The sequence below is a fragment of the Tamandua tetradactyla genome, chromosome 7 (assembly GCF_023851605.1).
Source record: "Tamandua tetradactyla isolate mTamTet1 chromosome 7, mTamTet1.pri, whole genome shotgun sequence".
Lineage (NCBI taxonomy): Eukaryota > Metazoa > Chordata > Mammalia > Pilosa > Myrmecophagidae > Tamandua > Tamandua tetradactyla.
Window position 1 is genome coordinate 71,278,120 of NC_135333.1, and position 25,495 is coordinate 71,303,614.

Genomic DNA, 25,495 nt, shown 5'->3' on the forward strand with positions numbered 1-25,495 from the left:
TTTACTCTCTTTCCCCTGCTGCAGCAGACCCTGAATAAAGTTATCCATGCCTAGCCCAGTGCAGTTATTTCTTTGACAACCCCAGTTTAGACATGTTCTTAATCTGCATCCCTGTGGGTATAAATCCATTTTAAACAGGACCTTTCAAATAGGTTATTTTAGTTAATGTATGGCTCAAATGAATAAGGGTGGGCCTAAATTCAGAATACTGAGGTCCTTTATAAGCGGAAGAAATTCAGACACACCTAGAGAAAGCCACAGGGAGAAGGAGCAGGAAGTTGGAAGCTGGAACCAGAAGAGAGCAGAGAGGACATCACCATGTGACCCCTAGGTGGGATTACAAACCAAGGAAACCCAACACTACCTGGCAGCAACTTCTCTTAGGGTGAAAGCATTGCCTTGCTGACATCTTGGTTTTGGACTTCACCTAGCCTCCAAACCATAAGCCACTACATTTCCATTGTTTAAGCTAACCCATTATGTGTTACTTGTAATAACAGCCTAGAAAACTGAGATTAAAAAAAACTCACTTGAGACAATTTCTATTGGACTTTAATAAATTCACTAATCAAAATATTAGTAACATTAAATGGCAATATTTTCTTAGTGTTTCCTACTGTTAACATATATTTATTTACTACACAGAAAATAAGGGTCATATCTCATAGTTTGAGTCATGGACTTATCACAATTACCTATGTCTCCATGGGAAACCACTTACCCACAACGTATGTCACTTCAATACAAAACAAGGATTTGCTTGAACTAGAATGGTAATTACACTAAGATACTTATAAGAAAACCTTATAAAAGAATTGATATTTGTGTTACAGATATTAAATAATATATACCAAGAAATGGGAATGAGAAACAATGTGGGTTTATTATGAACATTTAGCGTCTGTTAGTTCAAAAGTGAAATACGGTAATGTTTTGGGGTTTATAGATTTCCTGAGCAGTATTTATAAGGAAAAAGATCTGGTTAAAACTGGTTTTCTGACTTTGGTCATATGAAGCAACTGGTAATATAAACCAACTATGATCTTGACCAGAATATTTTCTGATGCTTGGTTGTCATGGTACAATTTAACCACAAAGTATTCAAAATACTTCATGAATCACAGAGTATTTTACTTTTCCAAAGAAGGGAATCCCTTGTCTGAAGTATGAATCCACTTTCACAAATGTAAGTTTGGTTTTGGTACTTCTGATTTCAATTGTCCCAGTTCCAGTTAATTCCAACTCTAAGAAAGAGGTAAAAAAAAAAAAACCTGTTGGAGAGGAACCACTTGCTTTAAAATTATTTGTTTACTTTCTTGTCTCTATTCCCTTGATGAGGAAAAGGCATCAGTGCCTTTAGCTTTGTCTCCCATAACATTTTGCTACCCACTCACCTGTCCCTTCTTCTATAATCTTGGCCTTCACGAGAAGATTCATTTGATACCCAATATCCTTTAACTGGAACATATTGGTCTTTACTTGTTGAGTGATGCAGCCATGGCTGTCTAGCTGATAAGCTTAAAAAAGATGATCAATCCAAACTAATATGTGGTTCCTTCTTTGGAAAGGACATAGTATATTGGTTATGAGTATGGATTTCAGTTTACTATTCTTTAATTGTGTGTATCACATGTAAGGTAAGTTACATAGTGTCCCCATTCCTGTTTTCTCTCGTCTATAAATTGGTGATAATAATAGCACTTACCTCATAAAGCTATTGTGAGGAGTAAATGAATTAATAGATATAATTTGCTTAAACCATTGGGTTGGCATCTCATAAGTACTCAGTAACTGTATTAGTTAGGGTTCTCTATAGAGAAACAGAATCAACAGGGAACACTTGCAAATATAAAATTTATGAAAGTGTCTCACGTGACCATAGGAACGCAGACTCCCAAATCCACAGGGTAGGCTGCGAAGCCGATGACTCCAATGGATGGCCTGGATGAACTCCACAGGAGAGGCTCACCAGCCAAAGCAGGAATGCAACCTGTCTCCTCTGAGTCCTCCTTAAAAGGCTTCCCATGATTGCATTTAGCATCACTAATTGCAGAAGACACTCCCCTTTGGTTGATTACAAATGGAATCAGCTGTGGATGTAGCTGACATGATCATGACCTAATCCTATGAAATGTCCTCATTGCAACAGACAGGCCAGCGCTTGCCCAATCAGATGAACAGGTACCACAACTTGGCCAAGTTGACACCTGCCCCTAACCATGACAGTAACTATTAGCTATTCTTTTCTAAAATTCCATTATTTCTCACTTATGACTAATTTTTTCTTGACAAGTTTAGTTATAAATATCTGGAATTCTCACTTCCATGAGATAATAATGGATCATGGATGTGCTGGTTTGAAAGGATGTATGTACCCTAGAAAAGCCATGTTTTAATCCTAATCCCATTTTGTAAAGACAGCCATTTCTACTAATCCCTATTCAGTACTGTATGATTGAAACTGTAATTAGATCATCTCCTTGGAGATGTGACTCAATCAAGTGTGGTTGTTAAAATGGATTAGATGGAGATGTGTCTCCACCCATCTGGGTGGGTCTGATTAGTTTCCTGGAATCCTAAAAAAGAGGAAACATTTTGGAGAATGTGGAGATTCTGAAAGAGCAAAGAATGACATAGCCATGAGAAGCAGAGAGTCTACCAGCCAGCGATCTTTGGAGATAAAGAAGGAAAATGCCTCCCTGGGGAGCTTCATGAAACAGGAAGCCAGGAAAGAAAGCTAGCAGATGATGCTGTGTTTCCACGTGCGTTTCCAGATGAGAGAGAAACCCTGAACTTCATCGGCCTTCTTGAACCAAGGTACCTTTCCCTGGATGCCTTAGATTGGCTATTTTCTGCAGACTTGCTCTAATGGGGACATTTCCATGGCCTAAAAACTGTTAACTTGCAACTTATTAAACTCCCACCTAAAAAGCTATTCTGTTTTTGGTATATTGCATTCCGGCAGCTAACAAACTATAACAATGGGACTACCATCTTTTGATATCTGAGCTAGCTTCTCCTTCCAGACTGTCTTCTTCTCCTTTAAATGTACTTTGCAATTATTCATGGACATCAACAAGCTCCTTAGAACAGTTTCACTCACCTGCTGACTGAATTCCTCACAGGCAGCCTTTGATTCTTTACCATAGGAATCAGAAATCCATGCTCATAACCAATATACTATGTCCTCTCCAAAGAAGGAACCACGTATTAGTTTGGATTGATCATCTTTTTTATGTTTATCAGCTAGACAGCCATGGCTGCATCACTCAACAAGTAAAGACCAATATGTTCCAGTTAAAGGATATTAGGTATCAAATGAATCTTCAAGTGAAGGCCAAGATTATAGAAGAAGGGACAGGTGAGTGGGTAGCAAAATGTTATGGGAGACAAAGCTAAAGGCACTGATGCCTTTTCCTCATCAAGGGAATAGAGACAAGAAAGTAAACAAATAATTTCAAAGCAAGTGGTTCCTCTCCAACAGGTATTTTGGACATATCCTGGGACAGGCTTCCCATAGGTGTATCTGTCACAAGAGAAATTCCCAGAGAGCAAGAGTTTTCACAGAAGCTGAGACCTAACTTCTTCCCATGCATATTTCGCACTAGCAGCCAGTTGCAATATATTTACTTTGTGTGGTTCCATAATAATAGCAAAAAATTGTTAATACTTTAATAACACTTACTATGAATCATGCTCTTTTCTTAGCACTTTATTTGTATCAACTAAATTAATCTTCATAACAGCCTCATGAAAGATATGATATTACTTCTCCTTTTTGTAGGGAAAATGAGAAACTCTGAGGTTAAGTAAACTGACAAGACTGACTCGGCTGGCAAGTGGGGGAGCTGAGATTTGAACTCAGGCAGCTTAGTTGAGTGCACATGCAGCCTCTAAATCATTATGATAGAAGCTTCATGTTAATTGGAAGCATGACTCTAAAGATTGAGAAGTATTTCCAAACCCTCTCAATATTTCTTCTTTTAGCCTAACATCCTTTTTTCACTTCTTCTCTTCTGTTTATTGTTTCAAAATGTTTATTGTAATGTCACAACAAAATTGTTGATGTTTTTAACAGAAGAATCAGAAAACAGAAAATAAAATATTTTTTAAAACATTAAAAAAAAATTACACCCATCTAGAGACAATTTCCCAAAATTCTCCAATAACACCTCAAAGTTTTTGTGTTTTTATATTTTGTTATATTTACTTACTAAAATGGGATCATTTCATATATATATATGATAAAATAATTGAAATTCATTGTTCTGAATTGTCTGACTTTTCTAAGAAAGAAATGAGCTAGATAAACCCAAAATCTAAATGTAAAAATTTAAATAAATCTAAAGAAAGAATTCTATGGCTATTACTTTGAAAGAGTTTGGATAGAGGCACAGCTGAAGTAGTGTCTCCTATATTTGATTCTTAGGCAGATAAAATTTCTCACTCTTCTAGTTTTCTCTGCTATTACTGTTTTGAATTTCCAGAATCATAGACTTAAATTGCAATTTCAAATAATTTAGTCCAATACCTTCATTTTTCTGATAAAGAGTTGCAAATTCAAAGTGATTCAGTCAAAGTGATTTAGTGGCTGATGCTGGACTTACAGCAAGGAATCTCAGTTCTGTGCTTTCGACCCTACTGTGATGGGTCAACACAGTGCCGCAATTGATGCTTGACTCTTTTTTACATGTGAAGTGACTGTCAATACATGTGCTTTTGTATCCAAAGATAGCTATGTTGTTAGTGCCTAAGATAATTCATTCTATCGTTAGAAAAAAATCTGTTATTTTCACAATTAATCCAATTTACTTCTTAATATTACTACCAAGTTAGGCGATGGATATATATTTTTTTTGTAGTAATGTAGGTGGAGTAGTTGTTATAATATGGAAAAGAAAAGTTATAAAGAAGAAGTAATTATAATGTGGAGAAGAAAATAATGCCACGAGGAGAAAGTTCTAGAGGAAGGATAAAAGATGCTTCAGGTGCTTATATACTTTTTAAATAGCATTGCAATGAGCTAAGCTACCCAAAATATCCTAAATGTTTGAGAGCATTTTAATGGGTAGAAAAAGACAAAAATGAACTCACACACCGCACACCAACACATTCACTTCTGTATCTAATATACTGATTACCTTTGGTACCTTTACTTGCACTTCAAATTTGAGAAGCACTATTGATGGAGATAGGAGAAATGTGGCAGATTAACAAATTATTTTTGTGGTTGTTAAAAAGATCAACAAGTGCTCTGAAATGGGGACTACTCTTCCCAAATGCACTTAACTTGCTTACAGTCTTAAGGGTAACACTATTAGAGCTGGAAAACTGAGTGGTCATAGATTATATTAGCTCTAGCAAATCTTGGAAGCCTCCACTGAAATTAGAAAAATATCCAAGCTGGGGAAAATGCTTTTCTTTTGAAAATTCCAAAACTTTTATGAGATTTTATGTTCAAACAATAATGGTGGTGCTGGCTAGAATCAGATGAAGCCCAGCCTCACCCACAGGAACTGAAGTTATTCAAATGGGTTCATTCTCTAGTGACCAGAAGCTTATGATCCCATTTTCCCTTCCCAATCTTCAAAATCCATACCAAGTTCTTCCACGGTGAAGGTGTCCTTTTTCCTGATTGCTTTTGTATAGTTATCTTGTAGGAGCCCTGAATGGGCTCTGATGAGAGGCTGAAGGACAATTGCTTAAGACCATTCTCTAACTTAACATTCTGCCATTGCATAATTCGATTCATTTTGGGGTTCTAAATACAGGAAACAGGTTATAATTTATAAAAGCAAATAAAGAATTATGGGCAGTAATGGAGAGTGAGTTACAACAAAACATGTCTCTGGAATGTGGGAGAATTTCAAATATGCAGTACCAAATATTGTTGTAATATTATCTTGACTTTCCATACAGCAATTCATTCTCAATTTACAGAATTCTCTCTGAATATGAAATTCTTCATTGCTTACCTCAATGTAAATCAGTGGAAACTAGAAAACAAAAAGAAAAAAGAAGTTCAGAACTCCCCTGGCAAAGAAAACTCAGATAATCTTAAGGAACTGGAAGTTACATTGGGAGTTTCAGTCAAGATTCAAGGAAATTAATTATCAGATAACAAAGTGGATTGAAAATAGGCCACCAAATAGAAATTTTAAAGTAAAAATCCAAAAGCTGGCTGAAAACTCAACTACATCAATGTTAAAAAGAGATGAGAAAGAATGGAGATTTGAGGAAGTTTTATGAACAAAATCTTTCTGTTGAGCTGTGAGACTGATCCCTGCCCAAAAGTGTAGGTTACTATGTATTTTATTGCCTAAGCAGAAATTTTTGAGAGTGAAAGAGGTCACTACTTAAATTGTCCAAAAACAACGTTCATAACTGGGACTCTCCTCGGCAAGCCAGAATGTGTGGTCACCTAACACAAGGTGACTACTTCTCATTTCAGGTCTAATAAGCGTGGCTTCAAAAGGATCATGGCATATGATATATACTTCTTCACTCAGTTGGACAGAGTAAGCGGGTGCCTTTTCTTGCCTTAGAAATGTGGAGAGCAAAGGAGAGATGCTGCTGCTGCCTTGGGATTAGTTTCAGAAATTTTGCAGAGAACCCAGGAATATTTCCCATTGGCTTGATGTGGACAACACAGAAGAGGGAGACAGTGAAGGGGTCATTTTAGATCCTAACTATTTGGGTTCTAGAGAGGCAAAGATATCGTAGGTGAATATAAGGTAGTGGTGAAATCCTAGATTTCTGGAAGTTGAGGAGGGAGAAAACAATCACTGGCCTAGAGCAGTATAAGGGACTCTCAGTGATCAATTAATGGTGAGTATCTCTGAAGAGTCTACAAAAAGTACACCATGAGCATAAGGATTTAACTTTGAACATCTACCTGGCCCATGGGGTGCAAAGCCATCTTAGGATGCCACAAGTCAAGTAAGTTCTTCTGCCTGCTTTCTTTACTTCTCTAATCCTAGTAAGGTCAGAAACCCAAGAATGGGAAGAGGACAGGGTTCTCTCTAGTACTAGAAGAAATAAAAAATATTTTCAAAGAGATATACCCTAAATAAGACTAGTCCCAGATAATTTCACCAGAGAAATAACAGAAAAATTTAAAAGAGTGGGTGAACACCAATGGTAGAGAAAATAGTATAGCATAAGAAAAAGAGTGAATGTAATTTCAAAACCCACACAAAAGTTCTTAAAAGAAATTTCCACACCGATGATATATAAATATCCATGCAAATATCGTATATAAAGTATTGTTAACAGAATTCCCTAGAAAACATCATGAGTGGGTAGCAGTTAATTATTCTGGGGGTGTTGTATATAAGGACACCAAACCACTATGACAGAGAATACAATCATCTCAATAGATATTGAAAAAGCATTTTATAACATTCAACAGACTTCCTTGCAAAAATTCTTTAAAATTAAGAATTAATTTTTAGGTCCTTACCATGTCCAAGAAAAAATATATTTTGATACTTAAGTCAGAATGAAGACAAGCATAATGTTGATCACCCATTTTTTTTTAACTTGGTCTGGAGTGACTGATTAGCATAATTAGGAATTAGAAAGAAATACAATTTATAAAAACTGGAAAGGAAGAGATGAAATTACTGTTTTTTTGTTTTGTTTTGTTTTTTGTTTTTGTAGATGACATGACGTGAGCTTGGACAATCCAAGAGAATCCACTGAAAAATTATTTTAAATGATAAAAGAATTTTATGAAGAGAATTAATAATATCCCTTGACTTCACTTTTTCAATTCCTACTCCCTTACATTGTTCCCTTGACAGCAAAATTCCTAGAAGGAGTTTTCTATGATTCATAGTCCCCAATTTCTCTTTTCTTATTCTCTTATTATTACTCCCATTTGTTTTTTGACCTCTCCATTCTACTGAAGCTGCTTTAAATCAAGGTGACCATTAACTTCCACATTTTCCATTATTATTTTACTTGACATATCAGGAACACTTGATACCATTGATTACTTTCTCCTCCTGAAACATTGTTTCCACTGGGCTTCCAGGATGCCGCCCTCTCCTGGTTTTCCTCTGGTTTCTCTTCTCTTTCTCAGTCTCCTTTTCTGGGTTTTCCTCACCTCCCCAATCTCTAAACATTTTAGTGCCCAGAGATTAGGACTTTTCTCTCCTCCCTACTCTTTTTAAACTCAGTTCCTTGAGTATTTCAACCGGTCTCATATTTAAATGCTGTCTATCTATTTATGTCCATAGCACATCTCTCCCTCATATCTTGGGAAAGGAGAGTATAGAAGGTGTATTTTTCTTTAAAAAAAAATCTCAAACTGTAACAGGTTAGAATGATAATGGTGAATGGAAGAAATAAACAGTTTATCTCTTAATCTGAAAATCTAGCAAAAATTATAGCAAATATCCAGCATAAAAGTGTAAATTTAATAGAATTCCCATAAAAGTCATAAATATGATTTTATTCAATGTTCTTGTGGGTTTAGCCAATAAGACTAGAAAAGAGCACAGAGTGATAAAATTTGCTTTCAAATTATGTGATTGTCCGTGTAGAAAATCTAATGGAATTGACTGATAAATTATAAAGATCAATAAAGAATTCATCAAGCTCAATATGAAAGAAATAGTGGGAATACTGAGACAGAATGATAACCCCTTAAAGTGGGAAATTAAAAAAATAGATCCCATTCAGTAATAAAAATATGTTCTTCAGAATATGTCTTTTAGAAGATGTGCTAAACCTGTGCAGAATGTCATAAACTATTATTGAAGAACATAAAAGAAGACCTGAATTAATGGACATATAAAAATGTTCATTGATGAAAGGTTTGTTATGCAAAGATATACATCGTCCTCAAATTAATCTATAAATTCAATGCAGTCTCAGTAAAAATTGCAGTATGGTATTTCAGTTGAACTTCAGACTGATACTAAAAATCAAACAAAAGAACAATAGTTCAGAGTAGGTCAGACAATTTCGAGGAAAAAGAACTGGGGAGTGGTTAGAAGGGTCTACATACTACTGTAAAATTAAGACTGTGATAATTTTGCAGAGATAGCAAAAGAGATAAATGGAATAGAATAAATTGTCCAGAAAATAAGTGTTTATAAATAAAAGGGTTTATAACAGTCGTATTACAGGTCAGTGGGGAAAGGATAGACAATTTAATAAGCAGTACTGAGAAAATGTTACCCCTAAAGAAAAAAAATTAGATTATTATCATACTTCTCATTAGAATAAATTACAGGTGGTTTAAAGAACTACCTGTAATTTATGTGAAATGCAAAATTCTACAAATTTTAAAAGATAATCTAGGGAAATATTTTTGTGAACCTGGATTAGAAGAGTGTTAATTTAAAAAGACACAAAACAGCCATAACTGTAAAAGAAAGGACTGATAAATTTGACCAAATCAAAATAAAATTCTGTTTTTCTAAAAACTACCATGAATAAAATGAAAAGACAAGTCACATAATCTAAAGATGGATGACAAAATATAACCAGTAATGGACTACATCCAAAATAAAGACTTTTTATATATTATAAGAAAAAGAAAAACAGGATAATAGGACATGAACAAAGAATATGAACATGAAATTCACAGAATAGGACATATGCAAGATACTCAGACTCACTAGTCATTAGGGAGATGGTGATTAGAACAATGAGAACATTGCACTCTTTCAAAAAGTTGATGCTAATTGTTGGAGAGGAAGTGAAGTTGCAATTGCCACAGTTTGCTGTGGGAATACACACGTACAACTACTGCAGAAAGCAGTCTGACAATATTGGTCAAAGTCAAAGAAGTACATGGCCTCTTATGCAGAAATTATCCTATTAATTAGGGAGATATGTTAAAAAATGTTAAGTATAACACTATTCATAGGGTAGCCAAAACTTGGAACCAATCTAAATATTCATCAACAAGGAAAATGGATAAATAAATTGTGCTGTATTTGTACAAGGCAGTCCTATGAAGTAGTTGAAATGAATGAACTATACTGGAAGAACAGACACCAGCAAGGATAAATTACCAAAGCATAATATAAATGAAAATGCAAGTTAGAGAATGATATATACTTTTATACCATTTATGAAAAATTGTGTAACAATATGCAAAAACTATATGACAGTAGTTTAAGGATGCCAATCTCTGTCTCTGTTTCTTTGTTTCTCTGTCTGTCTAGTAAAATACAAAAACATACACAGCAATTCTAAATTCCGAATTCATGGCTGTCTTCGATCAGGGAGGGAGGAGTAATCTGATAAAGGAGGGATACATAGCAGGCTTTTAAATATATCTTTAATGTTTTATTTCTACAGCAATGATGCAAATATGGGAAAACGTTAATATTGAATGAATCTTAATTTGAAGCATATGGGTGCTTGTTAAATTATTCATATCTGTTTACTTGAAGTATTTCATAGCATTAAAAAACTAAGATTGAATGTAAAAAGTAGAGACAATGTGTAGAGTAAATGCTTTCATGGACGTTGGTTATGGAGGGCAACAAAGGAATGGAAGGATATTTGAGAGGGTTTGGTCAAGGGAGCTTTTTAATGCTTTACCTTCTTTTTTCCTTTTGTAGTGTAGGGGTAGTAAAAAATGTGTGTTCCTGTTAGGAATTATTCCATAAAGGAAATGATGGAAGGGAGGAAGAGGTCAATGGGAGCTCTTGAGAAAGTTAAGAGAAGATGGGCTCAGGTGCATAAGCAGAGGAGTTGGCTTTTAATTGGAACAGATTACTTCTTTCGTTGTAACAGAAGTAGAGACAGAAAATATGGGGAAAGATGCAGGAAGGTTCATGAGTTGGGATTTATTGTCATATTTTCCTGACGAAATTTGAGGTGAGTCCATCAACTGAGAGTGGGAGTATAAAGGTTGTTCTCAGTTTGAAGGGAGAAGGGAATAAGAAAGTGACCTTGATAGACTGAAACCTAGTGGCTCTTTTCCCCAATTTTTGGACTTTATGTAAGTGCTCCAAATTATTTTGTACCCCTAGGGAATAGCAGACAGCTTCTAAAATGTCAAAAGTGGAATTTTCTATGAGGGGTCTCTGGTTTAATTTGATTTCAAGAAACATTACATTGATTATATACCTGAGTTTGGAGTAAGAGTCACACCAACTACACTTCTCTTGAATAATGTGCTCATCTAGAGGGAGGGACACATAGTCTAATGCAGTTTTATAGAAGCCTAAGTGGAACTGCAAAGCAGTGGAAGTATAAAGCTTTTGAGGATTTATGTGATTAAATGGTCTCAAGGACCAAATGTTGTCTGTTATCTTTGTATGACCCTTCTATGCTTAATACTCATAATAAAAGTACTTGAATGTTATCTGGTGGACTGAAAAAATGCAAAAAAGAAAAATTTGTTCTCTCTTTTTCCTTTGGTAGCTACTCCTGTGAAATCTGGTTCACTGCTTGGGTTAGGTATGATTGCTGTTGATCTCAGGCTTATTGAACCAAAATTCCTTACAGTCTGCTTATCTTTGCACCCTGCTGTCATTCATTGTCCCCCAAGTCATTGATGTATGCTCATTTAAGAGACTCACCAACTCATGTAGTGGGTGAAAATTTTCATCCACAGAAATAACCCAAAACTTAACTAAAAAAAAAGCGCAAGTTTCCCAATGAGGTCCTGAAATCCAGGCCTTTGGGTAACATGCTAAGGAGGACATTTCTTCATTTCTGGACTTGCCCCATCATGGGCTTCATACCTGACTCTCCTGGCTCGTAGATTGGCTTGTCCATCTGGACAAAGATGAGACTTTCTGTGTTCTTTATCAGCACACTCGATCATTTTCTGAATTCATGTGTTAGTCCTTTCATCCAGACAGAGAGGAATGCTACCTTCTCAGAGGATGATGATCTCGAGAACTGAGAGCAGAAAAGATGATGAGAAGCTTTCTCAGCTCTCTGTCTACTGACTTTAATATTTATTCCTCACTTGGTCTCCTTCAACATCACAGGGAGGGAAATAAGGGGCATTACTTATTATTTAAATATACGATGGAGAATAAGTCAGAAAAAGGAGTTATAAATGAAACCCCATATTCCACATGACTCAGCAGTAACAATTAAAACATAGTCAACCACATGGAGTAAATTTTATAATCTTAATTAAAAAGTAGACCCAAGACTGAAAACCATGAGAAAGGGGGAAAAAATCAATATTTCAGTGATGGTTGGAATTATGTCTTGAGGATCATTTCCCCCAAGGAGAGACTGGATGTTTCCTCAAGTATCAATCACATGTAGAAAGGGAGATATCTTTGTAGCACATCCTTGGTGGAAAGTTTGTCTCCTTCTACCTTCATAAACATTTGCCCAATATTTTCTTAAGACTTGGCCAAGTTCTGATATCATTTTAAAGTTCACACTTCACAACTAGACGTGTCTAACTCATGCTTTCTCTAGCTAATAGGGCTAGGTGGGAATTAAATAGAAAGTTAGCATGTTTATAAGTATTCCTCTCCTCCATCTATATTCTTGTTCCCTCGTTGGGATAAACTTTCTCTTTGAAGTCATTGACAACCTTCTAAATTCATTCCCTGATACTGAAAATGAATCTTCATGTCCTTACTATTAGAATTAAATTAAAAAGGAAATTAAAACCCACACAAAACAGGGATAGGCAGCTAGTACTCACAGAGAAGGAGGCGCAGTGAAATAGGTCCTTCTCACCATAAGGTCAGTCAAGAAGGCTTTGGTTTCCCCTGACAGACTCCAAGGGAGCCCTTACGGTCACTGTCTCATTCAGGTGACCAGAAGGGGGCAGCCCTTCTCCTGGGCCTCAGTGTGGAGCAGGGAGGGGGCCAGCACCATATGGTACCTGAGGAGTTCAGGACAGAGCAAGACAGACATTATCATCCATGACATGGTTCATCATCGTATTATTACCATCTTTGTCCCGCCCGCAGAGAAGGCAGGCTGACGGCATGATACTGTACTGAGTGGCACAAAAATTATGCCTTCTCTTCACTGGCAATATTTCAGCCTGAGCAGTGATATCCCACTGAAGGTGGGCTCTTAAGATGGTGTGACTTTATGTATTTACTTCACTACAACCCCAACACCTGAGTAGTTATTCACTACATAAAAATATTGCATGAAATTATTTGCAGTTGTAATATTTCTTGAAAAATAATCCAGTGCACTTCTTTTAATTTTCGATTTCTCCTCATAGCTAAATTCATATCAAGTGTGAAATCCAGAATTGCAAATTGACCCAAGCCACACTGTTCAGGGATTGCTTACCTCGCCCTTCCCAATATTGGAGAGATTTTTGTAGGCCAAAATCCAGAGAGATTTTGTCTATAAGCCGCCTCATGACTGCCATTTCTCAAATATGCTAAATCTCACCAAATTATCTTCTTTATATATCACTATCAAAGTCAAATATCCTTGTTCTCCTGATCTTAATAAAGGAGAAAAACAGTGTGATGATATGACTTCTGATGTTTATTTTTATTATTAATAATAAGCCATATTGGTGGTGCAAATCATGATTTTCAAGGCATTTGATTCCAACAATAGCAGAGAGTTCCATTTTATAGACATTGAATAGGCTCAAAGAGATCTGCTTTGCCCAACTTCTCACATGCACAAGCTATGGATCCAGTGTTAATGTTTAACCCAATCATAAGTGTCCACATTTATATACTTGTTTTTAAACAATCATGTTTAAATGGCTTCAATCAAAGGGATGGCTCTTTAACATTGAAATTTCAGGTTTTAGTGACAGGCTATGAAGAAGGGAGTCTTCCTAAATCAAATGGTCCCTATGTTTAGTCATACTATTTACTTTAGAGTTGGAAAAAGATTGAATGAGAGTAAGCAAATGAATTATATGAATAGAATCATGTAACGTAAAAGTTGGAAGGAATATTCAAGAATAGAGGTGGAGAATTTGGAGGGGAAAGGGCAATTGAATGATGTAAGAGAGACACTGGAAAAAAAAAAAAAGAACAATATAAAATAGTCAGTGTCCTGAGTGGTCAACTTACAACAAAAATTAGAACAAGATAGGGCTGAACGCATTTGCCTTTCCCCAAGGTGTAGGAGAAAGTGCAGGAGACTGGAGACTGTGGTATACTCTTCTTTGCTCTCTGCCTGGTCCCAGAAACTCCCCAAATCTGCAGGACTTTTTTATTTATGAGGCTTCTCTGTGCAAACAGGAAGCCCCACACCCCCCAGGCCTCCAAAAAAAGACTGTAGAATTTGGTAAGAATTACCTGAAAAGGGTCATTGCTCTCAGTGGTGTCCTCATAACAAAGGAAGATGACTGCTAATAAGCTCAGGGATGGTGCCAGAGGGGTTGTTGTACGTGGAGGTTGGAGGCTGACTGACTGAAAATCCGCATTCTAGTTAGAATCTGCATCCTTTGCGTAGAACTGGGTTAACCTCGCACTGTTGACATTTTGGGTCAGATAATTCTTTGTTATTGGAAGCTCCCCCATGATTGTAGGATGTTTAGAAGCATCACTGCCTCTACTCGATAGCACCAAACCTATTTATCTCAGCTAAAAATGCCTACAGAAATGGACAAATGTGAGAGTTTCAGCTATGGGAATGGCTATAGAACAAGCCTATAGAACAAGAATCTACAGAACAAGAAGAGGTCTAGAACAGGACTCTGAGAAATAGGAATATTTAAAGTGCTCGAGAAATAGCCAGAAAATTAGAAGAAGAAAAATCAGGACGATGTGGTGTCATGGAAGTTAGAGGAGAACCAAGGCATGACATTTTTTTTCTTCATTAGAGAAGTTGTGGGTTTTCAGGACAATCATGCATAATTTACCATTTACCACTCTATTATTGACACCTTGCATTGGTGAGAAATCTTTTGTTACAATTTATAAAAGCACATTTGCACAATTGTTCTATTAACTATAGTTCATGATTTAACTTGTTTCACTGTTTGCATAGTGCAGTTGCATGAATTTTGTTAAAAAATTTTTAACAAAATTTCTGTTGCAACATATACAACCTTACATTTCCCCTTTTAACCACATTCATTTGTATAGATATATAACATTTATTTATATATATGTATATATATATTTCAGTGCTCTTAATTATGTTCACAATGTTGTGCTACCAAAACCAATATCTGTTACCAAAACATTCCCATCGTCCATAGAAGAACACTGCACAGTTTTCAACCTTGACTCCCTATATCATACCCCCACCCTATCTCCTGATAACCTATTGTCTAGACTCAGTCTCTATGAATTTATTTATTCTTATTATTTCTTACCAGTGAGATCACACAATATTTGTCCTCTTTTGTGTCTGGCTTATTTTACTTAACATGATGTCTTCAAGGTTTATCCACATTGAAGGCATGCCAATTTAGGAGGTGTAAAAAAATATAAAGATCATTGCGCTGGTTTGAAAGGATATATGCCTCCTAAGAAAAGCCATGTTTTAATATAAATCCCATTTCTTAAAGGTAGAATAATCCCTACTCAGTACTGTATGTTTGAAACTGTAATGAGATCATCTCCCTAGTTGATGTGATTTAGTTAAGAATGGCTGTTAAGGGGCGGGCCGTGGTGGCTCAGCGGGCAAAGTGCTTGCCTGCTATGCCGGAGGACCTCGGTTCGATTCCCGGCCCCAGCCCATGTAACAAAAAACGGAAAAACAAAATACAATAAAACAAGAAAATGTTTAAAAGATGTTTCCCTTTCTTCCTTCCTTCCTTCCTTCCTTCTCTCTGTCTTTCCTTTAAAAAAAAGAATGGCTGTTAAACTGGATTAGGTGACGACATGTCTCCACCCATTTGAGTGGGTCTTGATTAGTTTCTGAAGTCCTATAAAAGAGGAAACATTTTGGAGAATGAGAGATTCAGAGAGAGTGACACTACGAAGCAGAGAGTCCTTCAGCCAGCGATCTTTGGAGATGAAGAAGGAAGATGCCTCCCGGGGAGCTTCATGAAACAGGAAGCCAGGAGAGAAATCTAGCAGATGATGCCGTGTTCACCATGTGCCCTTCCAGCTGAGAGAGAAGCCCTGACTGTGTTTGCCACGTGCCTTCTCACTTGAGAGAGAAACCCTGAACTTCATCGGCCTTCTTGAACCAAGGTATCTTTCCCTAGATGCCTTTGATTGGACATTTCTTTAGACTTGTTTTAATCGGGACATTTTCTAGGCCTTAGAACTGTAAACTTGCAACTTATTAAATTCCCCTTGTTAAAAGCCATTCCGTTTCTGGTATATTGCATTCCAGCAGCTAGCAAACTAGAACAATCATTAAAAAAAATTGGATGATCATAAAATTTGTTATGTTTACCTTTGTGAGTCAAGTTTATTGAGGTATAATTTACACGTAGAAAAATTCAGCCCTTGGTGAATGGTTCTATTAATTTTTGAAAACTTTATTTTGAAATAATTTCGTACCCACAAGACCATTACAAAAATAATACAAATCCCTTATAAAGAACTTCAACATAATCCCAACACCCCATATACCCATATCTATTAATTTTAACATTTTGTCACTTTTGCTGTATCATTGTTTCTATCTGCCTCTATCTACCTATTTACCTATCTCTCTCTCTGTCTGTCTATCTATCTACCTATCTCTCTCTATCTATCTATCTATCAAGATTCTGAACATTTAAAAACAGTGGCACACATTGCATTCCTTGAACACGTAATACATCCATGTATATTTCTTTTAGCGAAGAATATTCACTATGTAATCACCTTGAATGTAGTTGTTAAGTTTAAGAAATTTAACACCGATATAAAGCTTACAATCTATATTCTGATTTTTTGTGTCCCGATAATATCCTTTTGAGCCTTTTCTCCTCTATTCTTAGATCACATGCAGTATTATGTATTGCATTTAGTCGTCATTATCTCTTTAGTTTCTCTTTCTTTCTTTTTAATTGTAGAAACATATACAACATAGATCTTCCCATCCCAACCCCTCCCATTTACGGGGCTCGATCACAGTCACGAGGTTGCAGTACCTTCACCACCATTCAATACTAGGACTTTCCTTTCATTCCAAGCAGAAACCCTACACTCACTTTTTTCCCCAGGAGAATGTTTTTTTTATCTTCACAGATCTCTCTCTTCTATTGTTTTAGTGTAACGGTCCCAAATATGGCGAGTTTGCTATTTTTTTTCTAATAAGACTAAATTTATTAAATACCTTAGTTAACATCTTGATTATAAGTATCCAACAGCATAAAAAAGTACACAACACATTTATAGATTTCTAATACGAAGTGCCTGACTACATACAGTACATGCTACAGGCAAAGAAAGGTGGAGGGGAAAAAGAAGACTATGGTTGAGGTCTAGTAATAAATAAATAAATACAGAAGTAGAGATGATCCATATTAAAGTATATTCTACCACCAATACTGCAGTCAAAATATACAAAAAGAAAGCATTTCAAATATAACTCAGGAGGAAGATGATGATGGCTGGGACTCCTATAATACATCTCAAAGACTGGGAGAGCCAACCCAACTCACTGTGTAGCCTGTGCTGCTGGTGACATGCAACAATTAGGTTTCTCTAAAAGGAAGAAATATAGAACTTTAGGTTTAGATTAAGAACTGTAAAACCATAGAGTGCCTATAAAAAGTGGCTCACTCCTTGCTATACTACCAAATTTTTAAAATCCAGTTTTAAAAATAAGCACTGAGTCATGTTATTATTGTAAAATAGGCAAAAATATTCCTCCCCTCATGAAGTGATATATTTTTTTCCTGAAACTTTAGAAATGAGGCAATGAGAGTACTTTGGTTTGGATTCAAGTGAGAGTCTTTTAATAGAGATTTAGAATTGAAGAACTCCATATTCAGGATTTGTCACCTAACATGTCAATGTTCAGAAAGCCTGACTACAAGAAACCAAACCAAAAACCAACCTACTCAGCATTAACACACACTTCTTTTCTTCTAGAAGAATTTTACCTTAAATATTGAAAAGAAAAAAAAAACCTCTAAAAGGTTAAAACAAATCAAACACCTACTGTACACAGATAAAACCTTTAAACAAAGGTCAATTGAAGTAATCCAGAGCTAAAACTGAATTGTGTAGATTTTCAATGTAGTCACCAAATAATCATATAACACAAACAAAAGTCAGTTATATACACACTAGGCAAGCCCTCTAAGAAATGTGCACCAAGGAGCATTAACCTTTGTTATGTGCTGTCCTGAAGACTTGTACATTTTATTTTTCAGACATTTTTAATAGTGTGTGTTCTCTACATGTGGAAATGCTTTGGTGCTATTCATATAGGATTGCTTATCCTTGAAGCCTTGCCATTTCCCCAAGAGGAGCTTTGATTTTGCTTTAGAAGTTTCATACAAATTAAAATCTTTATCAAATATTAATATGGAGGTGACACAGAATGCAACATATACAGTCAAGTTACCTCTCTGTTTATTTAGTAATTACTTTTTCTTTCAAGGTATTTGCACCAGAAAGCTTAGTCTGTCCTGCTTAATATTCAATAGTACGGGTTTGAATAATCAGAACCTTGGCAAGACTTTACTATTTTAAAATTATTAACAAATACCTCTATGACAAATTTACTATCATGAGAGAAAACAAGTGTAGCCAACCATCTTAAAAAATGCCCCAGTCACTGCTTCTCAATATAGAAAAGACTAAAACTGCATATGGTTTATCATATAGCAAATCCCAACTCTGTCCCCTGAAATTCCCCTAATTTCATTCATGGCAAGGGGAATTAAAAAAAGACTTAAAGAGCACTTTACAGCAGCATTCAGAATTCGATTTTCTTATGACATACTCAGCATCTTAAATATTATATACAATTCTCTTTTTCTTTTAGTAATTTAGACTCTGGCTTCAGAGTTTATGGAGCTGGGGGGAAAATAACCCATTCACAACCATTCTAGATATTGGGTCTTTTGGCAGAATAATTAAAAATAGGAGGGCCAATTCGTTGTTTTGCTGTCTTTAAAAAAAAATTTTTTTTTTGTCCCTCTTCTATAAAGCTCAGTCACCACTCCTGAGTGGAGATGGGTAGAGGCTCTGACCTCTGCTCCTCTGGCTTCTCAGCAGTTGTTTTCTTATTGCTGCAGCAAGGCTTGAATAGGTGTGTGTCAATGAGGACTTCCCCCAAATGGCCATTACAGATAGTCCCACAACATATTTTCTGTCTTTCCCAGTATATGAGATCTAATATACTCCAATATACTCCCTACCCAGACACCAAGATCACCAACTTTTCACATTTTGCCATATTTGTTACATTGTTCTCTTTCTCTTTCCCTTCCCTCCTTTCTCTTCTTTCTTTCCTCTCTCTCTTCTTTTTCCTCTTTCCTTCGTTTTCTGTTTTTTGTCATTCCCCAGAGTTCCCATCTTCCTCCTGTTTCCCACAGCACTTAAACTCTTCTTACATATAATTTAATTTACTTGTTTCATATTACTTTTTATCTTTCTCTTAATTTCAGAGCATGAGCTCTTCGAGGGTGGGGATTTTTGTCTGTTTTCTTTCCTATTAGGATACATGTAGTTGTCCGATGAATAATTGATGAATGAATGTGTAATTGAGAGATATGAAACTGAAAGTATGACTATTTGAGATTAGGGACAAATAAGATTATGAGGTTAGATGCCTTAAATCAACTGTTCTTTCCCTATAATAATTAGCAGTGGCTGAATTTAATCTTCTGCCTCCTCCCTGCATCCCATAAGTTTCAGTCTTATATTTGAGCCCTATTCAAATAAATTACACAAGGGTATATTTGACTGCACTTTGCCTGAATCCTACAAATGCTGAAGGGCATTTCATCTGGTAAAATATTAACTACTTTCAAGAGCAGAGAGCCCATTTATTGGGCATGACTTATAACCACTTCCTAGACTGTGAACACATTTACGCTATCACATTAACCCTTATTTTTAGTCCCTAATTATAAATTAATAAAAAAATACAAAGTGAAAAACATAAACATTCTTAGACCATTGCTATTCATATAGTATAATTTATTTTTTTTAAAAAAATTTCAAATCAAATGTACTTAAGTGATAGTTTCATCATGTGAAAAATAAAATCTTATCATTTCTTCAATGTTATACCAAAAAGGACTCAATCCATTGTTCAGTGACAATAATGGCTCATTTTCTTCTGCTAAAATTCTGATTGTGATAATTCTATTGTAAACTCTGTGATTTTTAAGGATAATCAAGGGGCATATTTTATGAGAGTCTGTAAGTAAAGGGTCAGTTATAGAAGATAACTGTAAAAGAAGGATAAAAATTGTAAAAATTTAAAAAGTAAAATAAAAATTCAAATCTAGGGTTCTTTTCAAACAACTTTTTTCTGAATCAAAAGAAAATTAAACAAATTGACATTGAACATTTCAAATAAAAATCAAGTGTATTTATCTTTTTGTCAAAGGGATCACATTAAATATCCAATGCTTCTGCTGCAATTGTTTTTCCTTTCTTGATCAGGCTGGATAAAATTTGCCATTTATGTATGAAAGATTAAAAATTTATTTCATAAAAGAACTTTCTGAATGTTCTAATAAATAATCGGAGTTAAATTAATAATCACATTACAAACGTGTGATAATAGCAATATCTAAGCCCCTAAGTGTTTCTTTATAAAGAGGTAAAGCAATTTAACATTGAAATGCTAACATAAGTACTATATGAATACCCATTGATTAAAAAACAGAGGAATAAAGAGTAAAATTCGAAAACCTTCCATTGACCAACATGCCTACTCTTCTACTCCTCTCTCCAAAGGTGACCACTATTAACAATTCAGTAAATTCCTTTCCAGGCAGTTTTTTTTTTTTTTTTTTTTCATTCATTAAAAAAAAAAAGGGCGGGCCGCGGTGGCTCAGCGGGCAAGAGTGCTTGCCTGCCGTGCCGGAGGACCCCGGTTCGATTCCCGGCCCCAGCCCATGTAAAAAACAAACAAACAAACAAAATATAATAAAACAAGAAAATGTTTAAAAATGTTTCCCTTTCTTCCTCCCTTCCTTCCTTCTCTGTCTTTCCTTCCTTTCAAAAAAAAAAAAAAATATGAGTGATACATTAACATATACTTAACAAAATAGACTACAACAGGTAAAGTAGGAGCCCTGTTTGACAATTCAATTCCTATTTGTAGTCAACCCTCTGAGCACCGTATCCCACCTCCTCTGTCTTACTTTAGGACCCACTCCAGAAATTCTCTCCCCCACACCCTTCCAGGTCACCACCTTGCCCTTTCTGTACTGGACCAGCACCATCAACACACAGAAACCTACTGTTATCTTTCCTTCCTAAAAAAAGATTAAACAACAAAAAATCTTCCTCTTGACTCTGCTTTTCTTTGTGTCTACCTACTGTCCCAACTACTACTCCACTATAAGGCAAATTTTTAAAAAAAGTTATTTAAATTTTCTGTTTCCATGTCTTTCCATTTATCCTGAATCTTCTTCAGTTAGGCTTTCATGCACATAACTCTACAGAAACTATTTTTGTCAAAGTCATTTGTGACCTCATGTCACTAATTCCAATGATTGTTTCTCACTTCTCATTGACTTGATCTATCTCCTTTATTTATCTCAATTGATCATTATTCCCTCCTCTTAGGAACCTTCTTCACTTTACTTCCAGGACACCACGGTTTCTTGGTTTTCCATCTGTGTCACTGACTTTTCCTTTTCAATCAGTTTTGCTTAGTTTTTCCTCATCTCTCCAACTCTTAATATTGAAGTGCCTCAGGGGTTAGTCTTTGGAGTTTTCCCCCCCTATATCTAGATACCTTCTCTAATCATGTGATCTTAAATTCTATCTCTATCTCCTTCACTCTGAAACTTCTTCCCTAAACATGTGTACTGACTGCCTGCTCAACGATTGTCCAATAGGCGTCTCAACACTGACATTTAAAAATGGAGCCCTTGATATTCTACCAACCTGCTCTTTTCATAGCCTTTCCCATTGCAGTTGATAACTCTATTCTCTTAGATGCTCAGTGAAATACCTTGGAGTAATCCTTGACATCTCTCTTTATGTCATATCTAATCCAATCAATCTATCAGCCAATTCTTTTAGATCCACTTTCAAAATATACCCAGAATGTGATTTTTCACTACTTCTATTTACTAAGTAGTCTCAGCCACCATCTCAGCCACCATCTATCTTAGTTACTTGGAGTATGATATAGCTTATGAAACAATTTGTCTCCCACCTTCAATCATTCAATCTTCTCTCCACAGAACAACTATCATACATATATATTGGAATTAGTTTTCTATTGCTGCTGCAATAAATTACTGTAACATTAGCTGCTTGAAACAATACCCATTTATTATCTCACAGTTCTGTGGGTCAAAAATCTGAGTACAATATGGTTCAGCTGGGGTCTCTGTTTCATCTCACATGGCGAAATCAAAGTGTCAGTAGAGCGCATTCTTTTCTGGAGACTCTGGGGATGAATTCACTTCCAAGTTTATTGGAGGAATTCAGTTCCTTGTGGTTGAAGGGCTGAGGTCCCACCTACATTCCTTCTTATGCTTTCCATATGGTATCCCTTCTAGCAGTGGCAGGTTGAGTTCCTCTTATGCTTCAAATCTCTTTAACTTACTTTTCTGCTGAGTCTCTCTGACACTAGCCAGAGAAAGTTCTGTGCTTTTAAGGGCTCACATGATTAGACTGGATCCACTCCAATAATACAAGATGATCTCCCTATATTAAGGGTAACCTTAATTATCTATGTTAATTTGCTTTATATTGTGACATATTTACAAGTTTCAGAAGTTAGGGGGTGACTCTTAGGCCTAAATCTTAAATAGGCTTCACCTATCCTTTGTGGGGTTAAGTTTCATATGAACAAACCCCAAGACTGGGGGCTCAGCCTATAGCTTTGGTTGTCCACATTGCTTGTGAGAATATCAAGAATTCAACTTGGGGAAGTTGAATTTCTCCGTGTTCTCACCATTCCCCAAGGGGGCTTTGCAAATACTTTTCCACTCACTGATCGAATCACTCTTTCCCCAGTGATTTTTAATGTTTTCCTAGCATTCAAAAAAGAAAAAAAAATTTGATTGTCATGATAAACGCACAGCTATATGATGATATGGTGAACCATTGATTGTACACTTTGGATGATTATATGGTATGCTGGTTTGAATCTATGTTGGATCCCAGAAAAGCCATGTCCTTTAATCCTCATTCAGTATTGGTGGGTGGGAGATTTTTAATTATCCATGGAAATGTGACCCACCCAATTGTGGGTGGTAACTTTTGATTAGATGATTTCCATGGAACTGTGTCTCCACCCATTCAGGGTGGAAACTTTTGATTAGATGATTTCCATGGAACTGTGTCTCCACCCATTCAGGGTGGAGTTGCTTACTGGAGCCCTTTAAGAGGGAACCATTTTTGAAAGAGCTACAGAGCCCACACAGCCACAGACCTTTGGAGATGAAGAAGAAAACACCTCCAGGGAAACTTCATGAAACAAGAAGCTGGGATGCCTTTCCATGGATGCCTTATATTGGGCATTTCTATAGCCTAACTTTAGGTGGGACAGTTTCACAACCTTAGAACTGTGGACGTACAACTTAATAAATTCCCTCTTTTAAAAGCTGTTCTATTTCTGGTATATTGCATTCTGACAACTAGCAAACTAGAGCACATGGTATGTGAATGTATAATATATAGCAATAAAATTACATTAAAATTTTTTTAAAAATGAGAGGTTTAGGCATCTCCCAGTGGGGGTGCTATTGATATTTTTAGCAGGAATATTCTACATCATGTGGAATTATCAGGCTCATTGTATGACATATTTAGCATGTGTGGCCTTACTATTAAAAGCCAGTAGACAGGTGGTTCAGTGGCAGAATGCTCAACTTCCATGCAGGAGACCTGGATTTGATTCCTGGACCATGTAGCCCCCCCACCCCCCAAAAAAAGCCAGTAGTACCCCTTTTCTCTAAATCTTCGTATCTCACACATTTCCAAAGCCTCCTTGGTTAAGAACACTGCATGGTCTGTGGTTTTCAACAAGGATGCACAGTTGGGGGACTTTTAAAACATAGGATGCCAGCATACCATGCCCACCTTAACCTCATTAAAAAGTCCCCTGTTGATGCTACTATATAGCCAGATCATTTCTAGATCCCACTCCTAGTGTAAATCCTTTGATTCCATGATTCCCTCTTTCTCCTTATTTTTAAATTCCCTCTCTTTAATAGCTATGGAAACTAAATTTCAGCAATTTAACAATAGAAAGGCAATGTCCCTAACTCTTACTCTTTGAAGTAAATTACTTAAAAAAAAGTAGAGAAAGTGGAAATGAATAAAAACCATTGTTCAAATTTGTTGCAGGAGCAAGATGGGGGAGATCATTTATTGTGGGCTCTTTTTAGGCTTGAATTTATTTGATTAATTTATCTCCCCCCATCTACACACCTGATCTTTTTAGCCCTCTTGGCCTCCATTTTATATTTAGCAATGTAGTATGTGTGGTCCATTCATTGGCCTTTGATGTCACCCTGTGGCCTGAATTTACTACTGCACCTCACTATGAAATACTTCTTGAAATGAGGGTCTCAGAAGTTTCTGGTTAGGAGAAAGGGAAGCACTCTCATCAGGCCTTCTGTAGAGATGAACAAGTGGGGCCAGTTACCACTTTACGCCCTTGATCAGAGGTGATATGTTCCTATACCTATTATGTTTTCATATTTGCCTTTGTCATGTGTGAATACTAAAGTCTCTGTTGCTTTAGCTTGAGTTAGTGTTTTGACAGAAATTTTCCTGAATACTATGAGCTGAAAGAAACAGACAAACGAAACAGCAATAACAACAACAAAAATACAAGTCTCTCAGTCTTTGTAGATCCACCTTGCATTGGGCAGTCCTGTAAAACTTAGCAAGGATTGCACTGAGCCTAGGGATCATCCTGAAAGTTTAAGATCGTCTCATGTCTTTTCTGAGCATGCATCTTGCTTTGGGTATGCACAGAATTTTCTAGATTCTTCTCTATACTTTTGCTTTTGACTGCCCTAATCTCCCAAAGAAAATCCCCACAGCTTTTCCTCCAGCCTTTAGGTGGTCTAGTATGCCTGAACCATAATCTTTTGCCTCAAGTGACTGCAGGTTGTTTGCAATGTCTATCACTTTTCCACCCTGAAAGAGTTCCAAGATAGGAAGAATCTTCAGGAAACTCCCAGGCAAATGTAGACATACACTTTAATTTGTGAATAAGATCTCTTCTGCTGTCTTCAGAACCAGGGCTGGGAATATGGGCTGCCATCTTCAAGACCAGGGTGAGCCACAGTGGGTGGGGCGGTGGTGGCAAGAGAAAGGGAAATTAAATATACAAATATATCCTACCATTTTAAAGTTGCCTTTTCTTGATTAAACATTTGTTTGGTTGCTGTAAACCTTTGACTATTTTTCATGGTTCTAACAAAGTTGGTTCTGACAGTTTCTGCTTCTTTTTGATGTTCCTGTGGGGGACGAACACTGGCAACTGAGTACTCTGCCAT

The 25,495-nt window shown here is 36.2% G+C and overlaps 1 pseudogene; it reads right to left on the reverse strand.

The window, feature by feature from the left end:
* LOC143690494 (alpha-2-macroglobulin-like) overlaps nt 1-25,495 on the reverse strand; it is a 56,084-nt pseudogene extending 30,589 nt beyond the window's left edge.